Here is a 21,795-nt window from a genome sequence, read left to right on the forward strand (position 1 = left end):
TCAATGAGATTTTTTGGGTGTTTTCTTGACATATTATGGAGATTAATGATTTGGGTGATGATATGAATCAAAATGATGAAAATTTAACAAAAAAAATCGAAGGTGAGAGATTGGGAGAACAAAGGACGGCACAAACAAGTAAAGGAGAAGAGTTAACTTGAAATCTATAGGTGGGGGATGATTTTAGGTTGTATTTTTAAAGTTTGATAAAACTGCAACATAAACACCCAGGATTTTGACCCTTTTACAAATAAATCCCTATTTCAAAATTAAAAGCTTTTTAGTATTATTTTCAGAAATTGGTTTAATTTTCAAAATGCCATAAACAAAAACATTTTTGAATACCATGCTAACGAAATTCATGAGCTCACTAAAGCTAAAATCCCTAAAATACCCCTAAAAATCCTAAGCCTATTTTAGGGTATTACAAGATATTAGAAAAATTACGTATGTGTAATTTGGGGACCATAACTCTAATATATGACTTTTGTACATTAACCCTAAGTTTTAATCAACTCATCATCAATTAGAAATTAGTTACTAGAGTATCTACACATATTTGACCCATACTTTATTTAATAACTAAAGTCCAATAAATCTTAATCAAAATAGATCACTTTTAATTTGGGCTAATCTTTTTATGATAGTAAATAATAACATGTAATTACTCGTATTAAATATGTGATGTCCATATTTTCTAACAATCTCTCACATAGACCACATATATATTCTAATTACTCTGTAATTACATGGCATTATATAACCTAATGAGCTCAAAAATTTATTATCAGATCCAAAAGGTATTCCTAAAAATCTCGTCCATTAATTATGTTAACATAGAACCAAGACAACCTTTATTATATATATCGTAACTAAATCCATCATTGATCATGAATATTAACAAAACCAAATGACATAGATCAAGTATGTATGTGTAACATGGAAATTACATGCAATATGATCCAAATATGTCTGTTTCCAACAGGTCCTCCTTAGTCTTAGTGAGATCAAACCTTATCAAAATCAGAGTGTGAATAAACCAAATAAACTTTATTTCTACAAAAAATAACCTTAAGCTGAAATAACAAAAAAATTGTCTATAATAAAAAAACATTTAAACTTACAAACTCCCACTAAAACTAAAAATCCTGGAATGACATTACACCTATATGAGCAGTTTGCTTTTATAAAACCTTGGGTGCAATCCCTTAATAAAAGGGTTAGCAATCATGGAGTTTGTCCCAATATGCTTTATAGGCACCTAACCAATTTGAACTTTTAATTTAACAACCAGGAACTTAAAGTCTATATGATTTGACTTTGGTGTGATCTTGTTGTTATTGGAATAAAATACTACCAATTATTTTCATAATTTGCACCTTAGTGACAACATTTTGCATCAATGATCCATCAAAATTGGAGTATCTATACCTAATGATATCTAACTTATCAAACCTTCGATATGTGAGCATGTAATCTTTTGTTCTCTGAAGACACCTTATAACCTTCTTGGCTGCTATCTAATGGTCCATACCAGGCTTGCTTAAATGTCTACCTAACATCCCAACAATGCACACAATATTCGGACATGTACATACTTAAGCATACATTAGACTCCCAATAGTTGATGCATAGGGAATCTTTTGCATTTCTTGAATTTCAAGGTTACTTTTACGGCATTGAGTAAGATTAAATTTGTCTCCTTTAGCAATAAGGGTGTCACCCTTGCATGCTAAACCTTTTGAGTACTTTATCAATATAGCTCTTGTAACATTCCGAAATAGGGCCTAAACGGAACAGTGGTTGCGAAACCACAAATTCAGGGTAAAAAAAAAAATATATATATATATTTTATTATTATTTTGAGGTTCATGGTATTATTACATGATTGTGTGAAAATTTCGTGATAAAATTCTATGCATAAAGTGCTTAAATTGAGGTTAGGGACTAAATCGAATAATTTGCAAAACTTGCATTCTAGAAGTTTTTAGTATGAAATTATTTTGGAATATTAATTAGGAGATCTTAAATGGTAATTTGACCAATTTTAAGTTCATGGACAAAATTAGGACATGGAAGGAATTTTTGAAAGTTTAGTTAGGAGGGCATTTTGGTCATTTGGTTATTAACATTAATAAAAGGTAAAAAGATGATAAAATTGTATCATCTTCTTCAAGTTACCAGCAGAACCTTACCTCTCTCCATAGCTGGGGTTTCTTCAACTTTCAAGCTTCATAGTAAGTGATTCCAAGCCCGTTTTAATGATCTTTACGTTTTGAAGTCCCTAGCTCGATAAAGCTTATGCTAGCAATAATTTAAGTTAGGAATCAAATTTGGAAAAATACCCATAGGTGAAATTTGTGTATTTTGATGTTTTATGATGGAATATGAGGTTTTAAATTATGTTAGACAACTTGTGCTACTTGGTTTTAAGCGAAAACAGTAAAAGGCTTAATCGGTAAAAATACCTCATAGTCATAAGTACATGTTAGTGTGTGAATTTGATGTTGCCATAGAAGGAAAAATGATCAGCATGTCATAAAACATAAGAAAATAGGATGAAGTTTAATTTGAGCCTTGGGGCAAAAGTGCAAATATGTGAAAGTTTAGGGGCAAAATGTAATTTTTCCAAAGTTTGAGTAAAGGGTTGTTTTGATAAATGTTGATATTAAATAAGCTAAATTTGCTATTATAGATCAAGAAGAGCGAAATTCGAGAGTAGATCGGGAAAAGAAAAGTAAAGGACTAAATTGTAAAGTTTAGTCACATTTTGTATCGAGGTAAGTTTCTGATAAATAAATGCAATATTATTTTATTTTACATTATTATTGTCAATTTCAGCATTTATATATTTATGTTATGAAAATATTTAAAGTCGAATTTAAGGTGAAGTGACAGAGGAAAAGTGTTAGAAAGCCCGGTTGAACCCTAGGAATGTTAGGATATTAGGGTTGACAGATGAACGAAATGAGCCTGTAAGTCCATATTAGAAATATGGCTTTGGAGACAGGATTGAGCCATGTAAGTCCATATTATATATGGCATTGGAGACAGGAATAATTCATGTAAGTCCATGTCAAAGACATGGCATTGGCGAGATATTGATGAGCAGGAACAACCCTAGTATCCTTAGTATTCCGAGTGGTTCAACGGGTCAGGATACGAGTTAAATTACAGTGAATTAACAGCAAAGGAAAAGTAGATTATACTTATGAAAAGGAAAGGTCGGTAAGAAAGAAGGTAAGGAATAAAGAAGAAGATAGAAATTGAGAAGTAAAGAAATTTATGATGTTAGATGATATTATGCATAATTATCCATTATGTTGAATGTTGTGATTTATTTGCTTGTAAGCTTACTAAGCCTAGTGCTTAATCTCTTTATTTTCTTCTTCTTATAGTACTTATCTAGCCACTCGGGGATCGAAGGAAGCGTCGGAGGCCGATCACACTATCAAAGAAATAACTCGGTATAATTAGGCGTTTTGTTTTGTGTATGGCATGTATAGGAACTTAGCCACTTTTGGTATAATATGAACAATGAATGATGTGTAAATACTTGCTAGTGATTAGCTAATAAAAATGGCCGATGATATGCATGTTTATTAATATGTATGATTGAATGGTGATTATCACATGAAAATTTTGAAAAATGTGAAAGTAACCTAAAAACAGACTCAAGTAACAGCAATGACGTAACTTTGAAAAATTACTAAAAATTGCATAAACATAGTTTGAAGATAAATAATATATTAAATTAAATCTTATTATGTCTATTTTCTTATGGAATAAGAAAAATAGGTAAAGGTATTATATTTCATGATATATCTGAGTTTTAGTGAAACAGGGTCAGAGCGATTTCTGGAACCCCTGTTTCAACTTTGGAAATTCACCATAAATTGTACAAAACTAATTAGAAGGTATACTTTATATGGTTATAATCCTTGTTGAGTCTAGTTTTAAGATAAACAAACGGCTTAGTGATATGAATTTTGTACAGGAAGAAACATGGTTCGTAGTAACAAGAGGTTAGTGCAGTCAAGTTTTGAAATAGGGGAAACTTTAACTAATAAACTGTACTAATTGGCCAAGTCAAAAATCTATGAAAAAAATTAGTAGATAGATATATGAGTCTAGTTTCAGGAAAAATTTACGGATCTTAATTTCGAGTTTTGGAACTCAAGATATGAATTTTTAGGCGACTACGGACGCAGAATGGCAGTACATTCGAAATGCTTAAATAAACAATTTAAACCTATTTAAGGGATAGAATAAGTTTAGTAATGCCTCGTGCTCGATTACGCAATAGTCTCGGGTAAGGAGTGTTACATTTATTGGTATCGAGCAGGTTTAGTCGGTTCTCGGAGCAGTTAGTGTGAGAAAAGTCTAGCTATACATGCCATACTTGTATTTTGATAGTGTGACGACTCACGACGATTTTTTTAAATATTTTGTTTTATAGTAATGGATCCAGGCAGCCGGTGATGATGATGTAGAAAGTAATGCGCTTGCTTCCACGAAGGGGCGCCATCGAGAATAGGCCAGCAATAGTTGATCGGGGAGGAGTGACTCGAGAAGCTCTCTTCCGAGCTTTGAATGATTTGTTTGCCGAGTTCGTTAAATGCAATTCGGCGATTAGACCTCCACCCTCTCATGATTCTCGGGCTACCCATGTAGCTCAAGCTTCCCTAGTCACGAGTGCAGTGGTAAGAGAAAAACCACCGTTGATAGAATCAGAAACAAGGGCGAAGAGTTAGAGCAACAAAAGATGATGATGCGAGAAAGAGCGAATTTTGGTTAGAAAATACTATCGAGTCTTTGACGAATTATCTTGTACACAGGAATGTATGAAATCGTAGTATCACTTCTTAGAGACTCACCTACTACTGGTGGAAGACACTTGTATCGGTTGTCTGAAAGAGAGGGTCACTTGGGATTTCTTTCGGGAAGAATTTCGTAAAAAGTACATCGATCGAGGTTTATTGATCGAGAGAAAGGAATTCTGGAATTGAAACAAGGCAATATGACGGTGACCGATTATGAGCGTGAATTTGTCGGGCTCGATAAATATGCTCAAGAATGTGTGTCCACAGAGGCTATCCTGTGTAAAAGGTTTGAAGATGGGTTAAATGATGATATCCGACTGTCAGTGGGTGTCCTAGAAATAAAAGAGTTAGTTATTTTAGTTGAGAGAGCCTGTAAAGCAGAGGAGCTATTAAAAAGAAAAGGCAAAGTTGAGATAGAGACACAAGATACAAAGAAGAGCAGATGAGCGGATCATTTGGGCTACATCCAAGAGGCCGAGAGATTTCTACCAGATCTAGCTTTTCGGCAGGCAATCTAGTCGAATAGAGGTAGCAGATTTAAGGATCCAAGGCTCGGACCACCTCGACTACGAGTGTAGGTAATGTCGACGGGGTAGATCGGGTGTCCACGGTGTGGTAGACTTCATTATGGTCCTTGTCAGGGTGAAAATGTTTGCTATAAATGTGGTGCTCGAGATCATTTTGTACGAGAATGTCCGAAGTGGCTAGCCGAGAGGTAACACAGAGTGCTAGATCCGAAATGCTCCTACTAGAGGCGGATCACCGAGGCAACCGGGAGTAGGAGCAAATGTGAGGTACCTCTAGAGATTGGTGTGAGACCGGATGTTAGAGCCCTGCAAGGACTTATGCTATTCGTGCACGCGAAGAGGCATCCTCCCGATGTGATTACGGTACATTTTCTCTACATGATATTAATGTCATTGCTCGATTGATCCGGGTTCAACTCATTCTTATGTTTGTATGAAATTGATGCCTAGTATAAGTATGCCTATAGAATCTCTGAATTTGTGATTAAAGTATCGAATCCATTAGGCAAGCATGTATTAGTAGATAAGGTATGTAGAAATTGTCCTTTAATGATTAGAGGCTCTTGTTTTCCGGCCGATCTCATGCTATTGCCATTTGATGAGTTTGATGTGATTCTTGGTATGGATTGGTTGACTACACATGATGTGATAGTGAATTGTGGAAAGAAATTCATTGAGTTGAAGTGTGAAAATGGTGAAATTCTTCGGGTTAATTCGGAAGAGTCGATAGTTCATTTCCTATAATTTCTGTTATGTGCGCTCGAAATACTTGAGAAAAGGGTATGAAGCTTATCTTGCTTTTGTGTTGATCACTAAAGATCCGAATTGAAAATTGAATCGATGCACGTAGTATGTGAGTTTCCGATGTGTTTAGGAAGAACTACCGGGTTTGCCTCCTGTTAGAGAAGTTGAGTTTGGTATTGAGTTGATTCCAGGTACCACGCCCATTTCTATTGCTCCTTATAGAATGGCTCTATTGGAATTGAAAGAATTGAAAGCTCAGTTGCAGGAATTAACAGATAAAGGCTTTGTAAGACCCAGTAGTTCACCATGGGGTGCACCAGTGCTATTTGTGAAAAAAAAAAGACGGATCGATGAGATTGTGCATAGATTATCGGCAACTTAACAAGGTAACAGTAAAGAACAAGTATCCATTGCCTAGAATTGATGATTTGTTTGATCAATTGAAGGGAGCTACTGTGTTTTCCAAGATAGATTTGAGATCCGGATACTATCAGTTGCGAGTTAAAGAGTCAGATTGAAGACTACTTTCCGGACTAGGTATGGTCATTATGAGTTCCTTGTGATGCCATTTGGCTTGACTAATGCTCCTGCCATTTTTATGGACTTAATGAACCGAATTTTTAGACCATACTTAGATAAGTTTGTAGTTGTGTTCATTGATGATATTTTGATTTATTCTCATGATGAGACCGAGCATGCGAGCATTTGAGAACGAGTTTACAAATTCGAGAGATAATCGGTTGTATGCCAAGTTCAAGAAAAGTGAGTTCAGTTACGAAGTTGGTTTTCTTGGACATATTGTCTCGGTGAAGGTATTAAGGTTGATCGTGTAAGATTTCAACCATTGTTGATTGGAAGCCTCCTAGAAATGTATCGAAGTTAGAAGTTTTCTTGGTCTTGCGGATATTATAGATGATTTGTGGAGGATTTTCCATGATAGCTACCCGCTTGAGACCGCTACGGAAGGATGTTAAGTTTGAATGGATGAGAAGTGCCAACAAAGTTTTGACAAGTTAAAGGCATTGTTGACGAAGCTCTATCTTAGTACTGTTAGGAACCGGGTAAAGAATTTGTGATTCTGATGATGCATCCTTGAATGGGCTCGGTTGTGTACTCATGCAGGAAGGAAAGGTAATTGCTGATGCCTCTAGACAATTGAAGCCACATGAGAAAAATTATCCGACACATGATTTAGAGCTAGCTGCTATTGTATTTGCATTGAAGATTTGGAGACATTATTTGTATGGTGAAAGATGCCGGATATTTACCGATCATAAAAGCTTGAAATATTTGATGACTCAAAAAGATTTGAATTTGAGGCAAAGAAGATGGTTGGAATTGCTTAAAGATTATGAGTTAGTGATTGATTATCACCCAGGTAAGGCAAATGTAGTTGCTGACGCTTTAAGCAGGAAACTTTTATTTACATTGCGAGCTTTGAATACCAATTTAGCCATGTCGGATGATGGTTCTATTTTAGCGAATTTAGAGCTAAACCGGTATTTCTTGAAGAGATTTGTGAAGCTCGGAAAGATGATAATGAGTTACAAGCTAAAAGAGTTCAATGTGAGTCAGGCATAGAATCAGATTTCTGGATTGGTTCTGATGGTTGTTTGATGTTTAGAGACAGAATTTGTGTACCAAAGAATGATGTGCTTATTCGGAAGATTTTACAGGAAGCACATAGCGTTCTTTATCTATTCATCCAGCAAGTACAAAATGTATAATGATTTGAAGAAATTGTATTGGTGGGTAGGAATGAAAAGAGATATTTGAGTTTGTTTCTAGATGCTTGATTTGTCAACGGTAAAGGCCGAACATCGGTACCCTCGGGATTATTGCAACCTGTGCTAGTTCAGGAATGGAAATGGGACGAGTTACTATGGATTTTGTGATAGGATTGCCGTTAACACTGAAAAAGAAAGATGCAATATGGGTTGTGATTGATAAGCTAACTAAGTCGGCTCATTTTATCCCAATCCGTATGGATTATTCACTTGACAAGTTGGTCGATACATTTCAGAGATAGTTAGACTACATGGAGTGCCATTATCGATCATTTCAGACAGAGATCCAAGATTTACTTCACGGTTCTGGAAGAGGTTACAAGAGGCTTTAGGTACGAAGTTGAGTTTTAGTACGGCTTTTCACCCTCGAATCGATGGTCATCAGAGAGAGTTATTCAGGTACTTGAAGATATGCTTAGATGTTGTGTATTAGAATTTCAAGGTAGTTGGGAAAAATACTTACCATTGGTAGAGTTTGCCTACAATAATAGTTATCATCAAGTTTGAAGATGGCACCTTATGAAGCTTTGTATGGACGTAAATGCCGCTACGTTTATATTGGATGAGCTTAAAGAAAGCCGATTCTGGGTTGATCTAGTTAAAGAAACGGAAGAAAAAGTGAAAGTTATCAGAAATTGTTTAAAATCAGCTTCAGACAGGCAGAAGTCGTATGCAGATTTAAAAAGAAAAGAGATCGAATATCAAGTTGGTGACAAAGTTTTTTTGAAAGTATCCCCGTGGAAGAAAGTTCTCAGATTTGGCAAGAAAGGCAAACTAAGTCCACGTTTTATTGGACCGTTTGAAGTGATTGAGAGAGTCGGACCATTAGCATATCGGTTAGCTTTACCGATTGAGTTAGAGAAGATTCATAATGTATTTCATGTGTCTATGCTACGTCGTTATCGTTCAGATCATCACATGTGATTTCTCAAACAGAGGTTGAGATTGACCAGACATGACTTACGGTGAAGAACCGGTAAAGATTCTAGCTCGAGAGGTAAATCAATTAAGGAACAAAAGTATTGTACTTGTGAAAGTACTATGGAATAGACATGGGGTAGACGAGGCTACATGGGAACCGAAGAGGCTATCTAAAACAGTACCCATATCTCTTCACGGGTAAGATTTTTGGACGAAAATCCCTAAAGGGAGAAATGTAACATTAGAAATAGGGCCTAAACGGATAAGTGGTTGCGAAACCACAAATTCAGGTAAAAAAATATATATATATATTTTATTATTATTTTGAGGTTCATGGTATTATTACATGATTGTGTGAAAATTTCGTGATAAAATTCTATGCATAAAGTGCTTAAATTGAGGTTAGGGACTAAATCGAATAATTTGCAAAACTTGCATTCTAGAAGTTTTAGTATGAAATTATTTTGGAATATTAATTAGGAGATCTTAAATGGTAATTTGACCAATTTTAAGTTCATGGACAAAATTAGGACATGGAAGGAATTTTGAAAGTTTAGTTAGGAGGGCATTTTGGTCATTTGGTTATTAACATTAATAAAAGGTAAAAAGATGATAAAATTGTATCATCTTCTTCAAGTTACCAGCAGAACCTTACCTCTCTCCATAGCTGGGGTTTCTTCAACTTTCAAGCTTCATAGTAAGTGATTCCAAGCCCGCTTTTAATGATCTTTACGTTTTTGAAGTCCGGTAGCTCGATAAAGCTTATGCTAGCAATAATTTAAGTTAGGAATCAAATTTGGAAAAATACCCATAGGTGAAATTTGTGTATTTTATGTTTTCTGATGGAATATGAGGTTTTAAATTATGTTAGACAACTTGTGCTACTTGGTTTTTAAAACGAGTAAAAAGGCTTAATCGGTAAAAATACCTCATAGTCATAAGTACATGTTAGTGTGTGAATTTGATGTTGCCATAGAAGGAAAAATGATCAGCATGTCATAAAACATAAGAAAATAGGATGAAGTTTAATTTACGAGCCTTGGGGCAAAAGTGCAAATATGTGAAAGTTTAGGGGCAAAATGTAATTTTCTAAAGTTTGAGTAAAGGGTTGTTTTGATAAATGTTGATATTAAATAAGCTAAATTTGCTATTATAGATCAAGAAGAGCGAAATTCGAGAGTAGATCGGGAAAAGAAAAAGTAAAGGACTAAATTGTAAAGTTTAGTCACATTTTGTATCGAGGTAAGTTCTGATAAATAAATGCAATATTATTTTATTTTACATTATTATTGTCAATTTCAGCATTTATATATTTATGTTATGAAAATATTTAAAGTCGAATTTAAGGTGAAGTGACGGAGGAAAAGTGTTAGAAAGCCCGGTTGAACCCTAGGAATGTTAGGATATTAGGGTTGACAGATGAGAACGAAATGAGCCTGTAAGTCCATATTAGAAATATGGCTTTGGAGACAGGATTGAGCCATGTAAGTCCATATTATATATGGCATTGGAGACAGGAATAATTCATGTAAGTCCATGTCAAAGACATGGCATTGGCGAGATATTGATAGCGAGGAGCGACCTAGTATCCTTAGTATTCCGAGTGGTTCAACAGTCAGGATACGAGTTAAATTCTGTGAATTAACAGCAAAGGAAAAGTAGATTATACTTATGAAAAGGAAAGGTCGGGTAAGAAAGAAGGTAAGGAATAAAGAAGAAGATAGAAATTGAGAAGTAAAGAAATTTATGATGTTAGATGATATTATGCATAATTATCCATTATGTTGAATGTTGTGATTTATTTGCTTGTAAGCTTACTAAGCCTAGTGCTTAATCTCTTTATTTTCTTCTTCTTATAGTACTTATCTAGCCACTCGGGGATCGAAGGAAAGCGTCGGAGGCCGATCACACTATCAAAGAAATAACTCGGTATAATTAGGCGTTTTGTTTTGTGTATGGCATGTATAGAAACTTAGCCACTTTTGGTATAATATGAACAATGAATGATGTGTAAATACTTGCTAGTGATTAGCTAATAAAAATTGCCGATGATATGCATGTTTATTAATATGTATGATTGAATGGTGATTATCACATGAAAATTTTGAAAAATGTGAAAGTAACCTAAAAACAGACTCAAGTAACAACAATGATGTAATTTTGAAAAATCACTAAAAATTGCATAAACATAGTTTGAAGATGAATAATATATTAAATTAAATCTTATTATGTCTATTTTCTTATGGAATAAGAAAAATAGGTAAAGGTATTATATTTCATGATATATCTGAGTTTTAGTGAAACAGGGTCAGAGCGATTTCTGGAACCCCTGTTTCAACTTTGGAAATTCACCATAAATTGTACAAAACTAATTAGAAGGTATAATTTATATGGTTATAATCCTTGTTGAGTCTAGTTTTAAGAGAAATAAACGGCTTAGTGATATAAATTTTGTACAGGAAGAAACATGGTTCGTAGTAACAAGAGGTTAGTGCAGTCGAGTTATGAAACAGGGGAAACTTTAACTAATAAACTGTACTAATTGGCCAAGTCAAAAATCTATGAAAAAAATTAGTAGATAGATATATGAGTCTAGTTTCAGGAAAAATTTATGGATCTTAATTTCGAGTTTCGAAACTCAAGATATGAATTTTTAGGCGACTACGACGCAGAATGGCAGTACATTCCGAAATGCTTAAATAAACAATTTAAACCTATTTAAGGGATAGAATAAGTTTAGTAATGCCTCGTGCTCGATTCTGGCAACAGTCTCGGGTAAGGAGTGTTACAGCTCTTTTGTGACAATCCAAGAATACTCCGAGATTGATCTCGATGTATCTGAATTGTTAAAACAAAAGAAGAGTTCCCAAGATCTTTCATCTTAACATGCTTGATAAAAACCTTTTGGTTACTTTCAATAAGCCTATATCATTAGTGGCAGGCAAAATTTTATTAATATATAGAACTAGAAATATATACTTGATACACACAATTATCAACAATATTCATCTCAAAACTGAACGAGACAATTACTTGATAAAACTTGTGGTGCCATTGAGGGGAAGCTTGTTTGAGTCCATATATGGATTTTATTAATTTTCAAACCATGTTCTTTGGGTCTCTTGAGTTAAAGTTTTCTAGTTGCACCATATAAATTGGTTCTTCAATGTCGTCATTCAAAAACATAGTCCTAACATCCATATGATGTAATTGAAGATCAAAATGAGAAATAAGCACCATGATTGTCTTGAAAGAATCTTTCGATGAAACTAAAGACTATCTCTATAAAATTAATGTCTTCTTTTTGAGTATATCCTTTAGCTGCAAGACATGCCTTATACCTCTCCACATTACCATTTGCATCCCTCTTGGTTTTAAATATACATTTACAACCAATTGATTTCGCACATTCAGGTAATGGGGCAAGTTCCCAAGCTTTAGTGTCTTGTATAGACTTATACTCTTATTGCATGACATCAATCCACTTTTAAGAATTAGAACTCATGGCCTGAAAAAAGTTGATTGGATCATTTTTCATCATTCTATTTTTATCCTCATGTTCTTGAAGAAATACAACATAATCATCTAAAATAGCATTTCTCCTTTCTCTCGTGGACCTTCTTAATGACACTTGTTCTTAAGGTTGTTGAGTTTGTTCTTCTGGAATAATTATCTTATCTTGAATAGGGAGTTGTTCAACATTTTCATGTTGAGGTTCTGGATTCATTTCTTGATCAATGATAGGTATAAAAACTTGAACATCGTCAAAAGTGATAATAACAACTGAATTAGAAACCAATTTCTCCTCAAAAGCAATGTCTCTAACCTTATTTCTCTCTCCAAACTCAACATTCTCAAAAAATGTTACAATTATTGTATAAAAAATATTCCTAATTGTGAGATCATAAAACACATAGCCCTTAGATCGCTCAGAATAATCAATAGAGTAGGAGTTCACTATTTTGGACTCTAATTTCTTTTCGTGTGGCCTATAAGGCATAACCTCAATTGGACATCCCCAAATGTGAAAGTGCTTTAGACTAGAATTTTGACCTTTTCAAAGCTCATAAGGTGTTTTTGCAGCTGCTTTAGTGGGTATTCTATGCAGAATGTAAGATGTTGTCATTAGAGGCACTAGCCAAATGAGCACTTTCAGACTTATCATGTTTCAACCTTTCTTCCTCTTGCACATAATGAGAATTGAGCTCATTTAGAGTCCATTTCTCTTTTTGATAGTTGTAACTAGTTTTAAATTGGTTAAATTGTGCAGAAAGCAATACCAAAACCATAAGAACAAGCAATTCCTTAAAAAGCTCGATCTTAAGTTTCTTACGTCTTGAAGCAACATAGAACATCTCCATAATGTACTCCCTCATGTTTCCTTGACCTTTATACTTCATAGACATCAAAGAAGTGAAAAGTGATATTATCTCGACCTTATTGTTTTTGGCAAAACATTTCTCAATTTCGTCAAGGAAACCTTGGCTTGAGTAATGTCTTTAGATTCCATGCCCGTAAAGGCTTCTAAAATGTTGTGCTTAATGATCATTTGACTTATGCAATTTGAATGATCTCACCTCTTAAAATCCCTTTTAGCTTCAAGGTTGATTTTCATAGTGAGACGTGCAGGTTGTTCTTCCATTAGTGCAAGGTCTATGTCCATATAGCCAAGCACTATAAGTAAGTGCATTTTCCATTCTTTGAAATTAGTCATATTAAGCATGGGCATAAAATTTATATTAGTAGATATTGTGGCAACAGAAGATGAACTAGCCAAATATAGAACAAAAATAGATAAAAACAAGCTCACATGAATATTCATAAGTAAATAATAAATTCAAAATAGTGGTTAATTCATCTCAAGATACCAAACAAAACATATTAAAAATCAATATAATAATTAACATATCCCATGGTTCAAAATATAAATCATATCATCATAATTTAACCAAATATTTGAAACCATAAAATATCAAAACAAAATATTATAAAACCAAACTTAAAACCAAATACTTTAAACATATATCTTACTTCACATATTCTTGTATCAAAGCACCCACAAATATTATATATATTTCATAAAATATACATTTAAAAACTAAATTTGTATAATGACAATTTAGTATTTTTAACTTAAAAACATAGTTCACACTAGTATTAAATCAAGAAAAGCCTAATTTCAACATAATTAAACCATAAAATCCAAATACCATTTATGTCCTAAAGAGCATTAATATGATAAAATGGATGAAATAGAAAACTTTACCAACAACTAATCAGTAAAACCAATTTAGCAAAGTTGATAATATTAAGGATAAAATTGTTAAAATCAATGTGAATAGATGAAAAATAAAATAAGGGATAACTAACATGTTTGACATTACACACGAATACTACAATGCTTTAACCAAACACTTCACAACCACTTTAATACAAAAAAAAAACACTTAAAATATTAATCAAAACTATATATCCCTATTTATATTTATAAAACCTTAAAACTTTAATTTAAAGAATCAAAATCAAAAAATGTTATCAAGAATCTTAAAGATTCAACATAATATATAATCGAAATATCAAGTCTACAAAATTTGAAATAAACGAATCAATCCAAAAAGAATAAAGAATCAATTCATTCTCAATGATTCAACATGATGAGGCTTAAATGTCACTTGTTAGAATCGTAAAAACAAGATCTGATGTAAACTTAAAACTGTAAACGAAGATCTGTCATGTCAAATCATCAGGAACAAATCAAGAAAAAGACTAGATGTGGAAGCATACCTAAATACATGGATTTCTTAAAATCTTATGTTCTTATGGCTTTAATCTTCCACATTAGCACACAAGTAATTTTGAAAAGGTGAGTCTCTCGTTTCTAAAGATGAGATATTAGAAAAGTTACGTATGTGTAATTTGGGGACCATAACCCTAAAATATAACTTTTACATATTAAACCTAATTTCAAATTAGTTCATCATCAATTAAAAATTAGTTACTAGAGTATCTGCACAAAATTGACTCATGCTTTATTTAATAACTAAAAGTCAATAATCTTTAACCAAATTAGACCACTTTTAATTTGGACTAATCTTTGTATGATAGTAAATAATAACATATAATTACTCTTATTATATATGTGATGTCCATATTTTTAACATACAGAACTAAAATTATTGGAAATTTTCAACAGCCACAACCATCTAAGAAAACCAAAACCATTAAAATGTTTAAGAAAATAACAAATAATAAAAATTTGAATACATTAAATTGATGCAAGAAATGTGGGTTTTATGATTATTTGAGAAAAAAGAAGAAGACAAACTTAGAATATTTTTGATTGAGTCGTAACTTTCAATAGTTAGACTATAATCTAAGTCGAATTCATGAAAATTCTAGGTCTAAGATATGAATTGAATATAATTATAGTCTTGTCTCAGTAGAGTCTTTCTTTCTTAGTAGAAAGCAATTTCTTATTTTTCCTTTGTGCATGTTTTTTTCTTACTTGTTAAAAGATGAGTCTTGATTTCGGTTTAGTTTTCATTTTTTTTTTGACATTACGGAGTCAAAAATTTCAAAACCTTTGTATTGAAGGAAATGAGAAAACTAATTTGATCATTAACTTTGACTAGATTTTTGCAGATGATATCTATTATGAAGGCAAGTACGGGAGAGGGTTATAGTTATGATACTTACTATTATCGACCTGCAACTCGAATGGGTTCGAGTCAGATTCTACACGATTCGTACATTGAGCTTGTATATTGGGCTTGCGTATCAAGCTCGTATGACGCTAAGTGTTATTGCACATGGGACCGTGTGGGTTTGCACATCACTACATAGGTGAATCCCCATCGTATAAACACATGTTAAGTCTAGAGTAGGGTACATGTTAGCATGCATGAAACCTACCTAGGATATCACATCAATGAACAATAACCATATCATATAAATATACAACCTTATCATCTAAAGAAGATAGAGGAAAACACTTAACAATTATCAACTTGTTTTTATTGTTTGTATTGTTTGTATTCCTCTTCAATGGTTTTTATGTGCAAAGCAAAATGAACAAGCACATATTGACTCACTGAATACATAACGTTTAATTAATATTAAGTTGCATTATGTGATCAGATAATAATGTGAAAAGATAATTTATATTAGCAGGTAATTTAAATGGTTCATAGTTTAACCGGAATTGAGTGACTTGATTAAAAGAATATTATACCGTTTATCAAGTCAAATTAGGGAGATACCTTATATTGGCTATTGAATCAGATGACTTCCAAAATATATAGACATATATGTTATTATTTAGACTGACAATAATCAGAAATGACCCAAGTAGAATAAGTCCTGAAACTATTTATGGATTTATTTACTTATAATGTTCATATTGTGGCTTACCTCAAATCTGAATAAGCGACGAATTATGTGTGCATGACTCATATACTTTCATATATTAAAAGTCTAAGTTTGATTGCTCATAAAGCCAAAAGTTGGTAAATTGGGTGTACGGCTTCTGCTTGACGTAACTTCATTCACTGTAGTGGAATTCATAACCCAATACAGAGTAAATGATATTCTTTCTTTTGCATTTCATGATACATGAAAAATAACATGGTTATGGGTTATTTATCTAGGATGAATGATTTAATTATTATTTGTTATTAATTGACTTTTTCATGAAGGAGATGTAATGATTATCATGAAATAAAATAGGATCATATTGGATGAATGGACTTAACCTAAAGAGATTAAGGATATTCTATGAGGGTAACACACATATGCAAGGTAATTGGATGAGCACTAAATTAGTAGCTTTCATATGGTATATAATATGGTTTAATTAGTCATGGTAATTTAGTGGAAAAACTTCGTGACTAAACAATGTTGTAATTAATAAATGAAGAGTGAAACTTAATTACAAATTATTTGATCCCTAATTACATATGTCCAAATAGTCCCTTTACTGGCTTGATATAACCTTCATGGATTGCAATTGAATCGATGGGATGAAAATATGAAAATGACATATTAGAGAAATAGATAGCATGTATCACTATTCGAGTGAATGTGTTTTCTCGCTATGAGCAAGAGATGACTTAGAGATCAGATTAATTTTTATTGAATTATTATTTAATTGATTGTAATTAAATAATTGAAGTTCGACGAGAAAATTAAATTAATTAGTCATCGTAGTATTAGTGAACAAGTTAATTAAATTAAGTTCGTCATGATTTTAACAAAATTAGAATTTGGTTGAGAAAATAATTTAATTATATTTAATTAATAAAAATAAATGACTTTTGGGAATAGAAAACTTGGTTATTGGGTTGGTTAAATTATATTAGTTGTTTTAAATACCAAGTAACACATATAATTGTACTTAATACATAAGGCAAGCCCAATGACCTATTTCACATAAGATGGGCGACAACCTTAGTTCCCAAAACAAGGATGCCGCCACCCATAAGTATTCTAGTATGAAATTTTGTGTATTTTTACATTAAAATATTATTATTTTGTTTATCCATAATCAACTAAGACTCTTATGGTTTCTTTATAAATAGGGACTATAGGCTAGATCAAACACTCCATATTAAGAGTCAATACTTTATCAAAATTAAGTGAGATTTATTTCCCCAAATAAATTCTAAATTTTGAGAGAGTTCGTCTTTCGCTTTCTAGATTTTCAGAAATATTGATATTCTTACTGAATATGAACAAAGTTTTCATAGTAGTCATTGGTTTATGATTAGATAGAGCCCACACTCTAACCAAGCCAAGATTCGTGAATAGCAGAAAAAATCGTGTCGGTCAAAATTCAAGAACATTCTTTACCACCTATTCCAAGAAAAATTGTACGAATTTAGTAAAGAGTTTATTTCTATAAATAACACAAGCTCTTAGGCTTTAGAAAAAAATTAATTTTTGGTTATACAATAATTGTTTTCATAAACAATTTTTTGTTCCAACATTTATCTTTATGGAGACCTCTTTAAGGGAATTGTATCAAGCTTATCAGTGACATGTGACTGTATTTGATTCAATTTTTTCAAATTTTTTATCTCAAAAAAATGATCTTAGGAAGGCCTTAGTCTTTCAATTATTGCATTTTACTTATTCATCAACATTCTAAAGAAGAAGAAGAAGAAGAAGAAGAAGAAGAAGATATGGAATCACTGAGCATAACAATTCCAGTTATTGGAAGTTTGTTGAGCTACCGGAGGAGGAGATATCTCGAGGGTGGCTGGAGGAGATTAGGACAACAGTTAGGTGCCAAACTTGGGTTCAACTAGTGTAGTGGAGGTAGAAGCGAGGAGTCCACTAGATTCGAGATTTTAATCCTGAAAAGTTGCAACCTCAAAATTTAAATTCAACTAAACATATGGATAATAATTATCTCTCATTCCTCAAATTAAAGAACTTTAAATTTTGGTTGGCCAACAAGAAGTTTTTGATGGGCCAATCATCGCCAACTTTGAGCATAAGTCTACATGGGTTATGCAATGTTTCTTATTCAATTCCCATTCCAAAGATGATGTGGTTATGGACATAGAAGAAATGAAAATGGCCTTGAAGTGATTATTGTAGTAATCCTCTTATTCTCCACTGGATGACTTGTAACAGCCCGATTTTGGGACTAGTCGGAATAGTGGTTTCGGGACCACAAATCTGATGTAGAAAAATTTATTTTTGTTATATTTTTATGTTCTACAGTTTTACGGAATGATTTCATGAAAATCTCGTTCGAAAATTTTGACGTTTGGGCACTCAATTTAGTCAAAAGGACTAAATTGTAATAAGTGCTAAAGTTGAGTTCTACTTGTTAAAGGTGTCCTATTGCTAGGGATTTTAAATTTGAGGTCCTTATATGATAATTAGACCATTAGTTAAATTTATGGACAAAAATGGACATGATTAGGTGAAATTTCAAAGTTTTAAGTGGAGGGCATTTGGTTAATAAAAGAATAAAAAGGGAAAATAAAGCCAAAATTGGTGTCCATCTTCTCTCCATGGCCGAATTTTATAGGACACCATAGCTAAGGTTTTCTTCAATTTTCAAGCTTGATTGTAAGTACATCCTAACCCCGTTTTTAATGCTCTTTACATTTTTGAAGTCTTTGTAACCCGGTTTACCTATTTCTACCATTATTTTTAAGTAGGGTTCATGATTAAAAATTTACCCATGTGTGAAATTCATGTATTTTGATGTTTGATGGAAGATATTGTATGTTTAAGGTGTGATAAACAACTTTTACTAAGTAATTTTTAGTGAAAATGTATAAAAAAGGACTTATTTGTAAAAGTTGTTAAAATGGGTAGTAGAAATGTGATTTGATGAAAAATGTGGGCTGATATAAGCATGAAATTGGATTGGCTAGGCTTGGGTTACCAAGAAATTGAATACATTTCATTTTGCAAGCCTAGGGACTAATTTGTAAAAAAAATGTGAAACTTTAGGGGCAAAAAGGTAATTATGCCATAATATGATGTTTGGATTGATTTGAGTAATTTGAATATTAAATAAGCTAAATTTTCTATTACAGATTAAGAAAAACGAAGTTCGGACCTTGATCGGGGGAAGAATAAGGTGTTTGACGATTAAATCCTTTTCTATTAATTTGTACTGAGGTAAGTTCGTATGTAAATAATGCATTGTTCTATTTATGTTTTAAATGTTTTAATATTGTATGACTTATGATTGACTCCGTGGATGCAATTGACAAAGTGAGGAAATATCCCGGTTGAACTTTAGGAATAGATAGGATACAAATGTCATGGCATTAGCGTTTGTTGAGATTACATGTAAGACCATATCTGGGATATGGCATCGATGTGAGACTTCGTATAAGACCATAACTGGGCTATTGACATCGATGTGAGATCACATGTCAGACCATATCTGAGATATGACATTGGTATGGTAACGTACGTGTGAGACTCCTGAGTATCCTTTAGTATTTCAAGTGGTTCAACGAGAAATTCAACGAGAATGAAAAGTTATGAAAAGTGATGTTATGTTGCGAGTTGGTATAGGTACGTACGTAAAAGTCATTGTATAATGAGCTTGATATGTGATGAACCCTCGGTAAGATTATGAATAAGTTATGACTAGATAACTTTAATACCATTTATGCCAAGTTCATTATGTTATTTGTATGTTACATGTGTGGTTATAATGCTTATTATTTGCGTAGGAACTTACTAAGCTATATAGCTTACTCCCTCTTTCTTTTCCCTTGTTTTATAGTGCCATCAAGCCAGCGGGGATCGAAGACTGCCGGAGCTCTATTAACACTATCAACTTAATATTTTGGATACCAATGATTTTATTATTTTGAGTTATGGCATGTATAGAGACTTGGTATTTTTGTTATGTGTCATAGTTGATTTGGCCAAATGTGTTGGCTTGTAAAAGTATTGATTCATTTTGTATATGGCCATTGAATGTTGGCCTATGATGATTATGTTGGCTATTGATATATTCATATGATGATAACTTTCATGGATGTGGGATTTTGCATGGCTTGAGTTGATAAGGATGAGATGGTTGTATGTGATAGATGATAGTATGTGAATGATGTGTGGATGCCTTGTTTGTGGCTGATTTGGTTGAATGTATATACTTGGAATGGTGCTATGTTTTATTGTGTAGGCTTGTGCATGGAAGGGTGACAATATGGCTTGGAAAATAGCCTTTTTTTTTTGTCCATACGGGTAAACACATGGGCGTGTGTCTAGGCCGTGTGTGACACACGGCTCGCCCTATGGGGCGTGTGATCCAGTCGTGTGTCCCCTGCACCTTAAGTGTTGCAAAATAAAATGCTTAGTATCGAACACATGGGCAGAGACATGGGCGTGTGTCTCAGCCGTGTGGACAACAAGGCCTCAGGCACGGGCGTGTGAAGTTTGCACCTATTTTATAAAAATTTTAGAAAATTAAGGCGACCCCATGGCCTAAGCAAACGGGCGTGTGCCTTGGCCGCGTGACTTCATTCTATTCATGGATGACAAACAAAAAGTCACACGAGGTTTGGACACGGGTGTGTGTGACCACATGGCCTACCCACACGGGCGTGTCCCAAGCCACACAAGCGTGTAACCCTTGTTTAGGCAAAATTTTTCTAAGTGTTGTATAATTTTCTAAAGTTCTTGGTTTAGTCTCGAACCACTTCCAAAGTATTTTTTGGGCCTCGTAGGCTCATGTTAGGGACTTTATGCTCGATTTCAAAATGTTTTAATTTGATGCCAAATTTATGACTCGAAAATGTATGTTGCTTATGTTTAAGATCAATAATGCCTCGTACCCAATTTCGACATCGAATACGAGTAAGAGGTGTTACATTTAGTGGTATTAGAGCTACAGTTTAGTCGATCCTCGGGCTAACATAGCGTGTATGAGAGTCTAGCTATACATGTCATAAATGAACTGTGATAATGTGATGACTCCTGACAATTTTAAACTGTGTTTTCATATAGTAAATGGATCCCAATCGAGCTGAGGCTGATGACGTTGAAAGTAATGTGCCGGCTCTCACTCAAGGGGCAGCGCCGTTTGATAGTAAACCTTCTACGGTTAGTCAAAGAGAAGAAGGTAAAGAAGCCTTTCTCCATATGATGAACGAGTGGTATACGAAATTTGTTCGAACAAATCTGAATGCCTAACCTCCTCCACCCCGACCCATTTCTCTACCAGATTTCGTAGCTCCACAAGGTATGGAATTTGTGAGAATGAACAAACCCCCGGTTGATAAAATTTGAAAGCATGGGGTTGAAGACTTCAGAGCTAATGTGGATGGTGATCCTAAAAGAGCCTAGTTTTGGCTCGAAAACTCTATCAAGGTATTTGATGAGCTATCCTACACACTGGATGAGTGTTCAAAGTGTATAATCTAGCTTCTAAAAGACTCTGCATATCATTGGTGGAATACATTGGTATCGGTGTTACCAAGAGAGAGGGTTACATTGGAATTCTTTCAAGAG

The sequence above is a fragment of the Gossypium arboreum genome, chromosome 4 (assembly GCF_025698485.1).
Source record: "Gossypium arboreum isolate Shixiya-1 chromosome 4, ASM2569848v2, whole genome shotgun sequence".
In the NCBI taxonomy this organism is placed as follows: Eukaryota; Viridiplantae; Streptophyta; class Magnoliopsida; order Malvales; family Malvaceae; genus Gossypium; species Gossypium arboreum.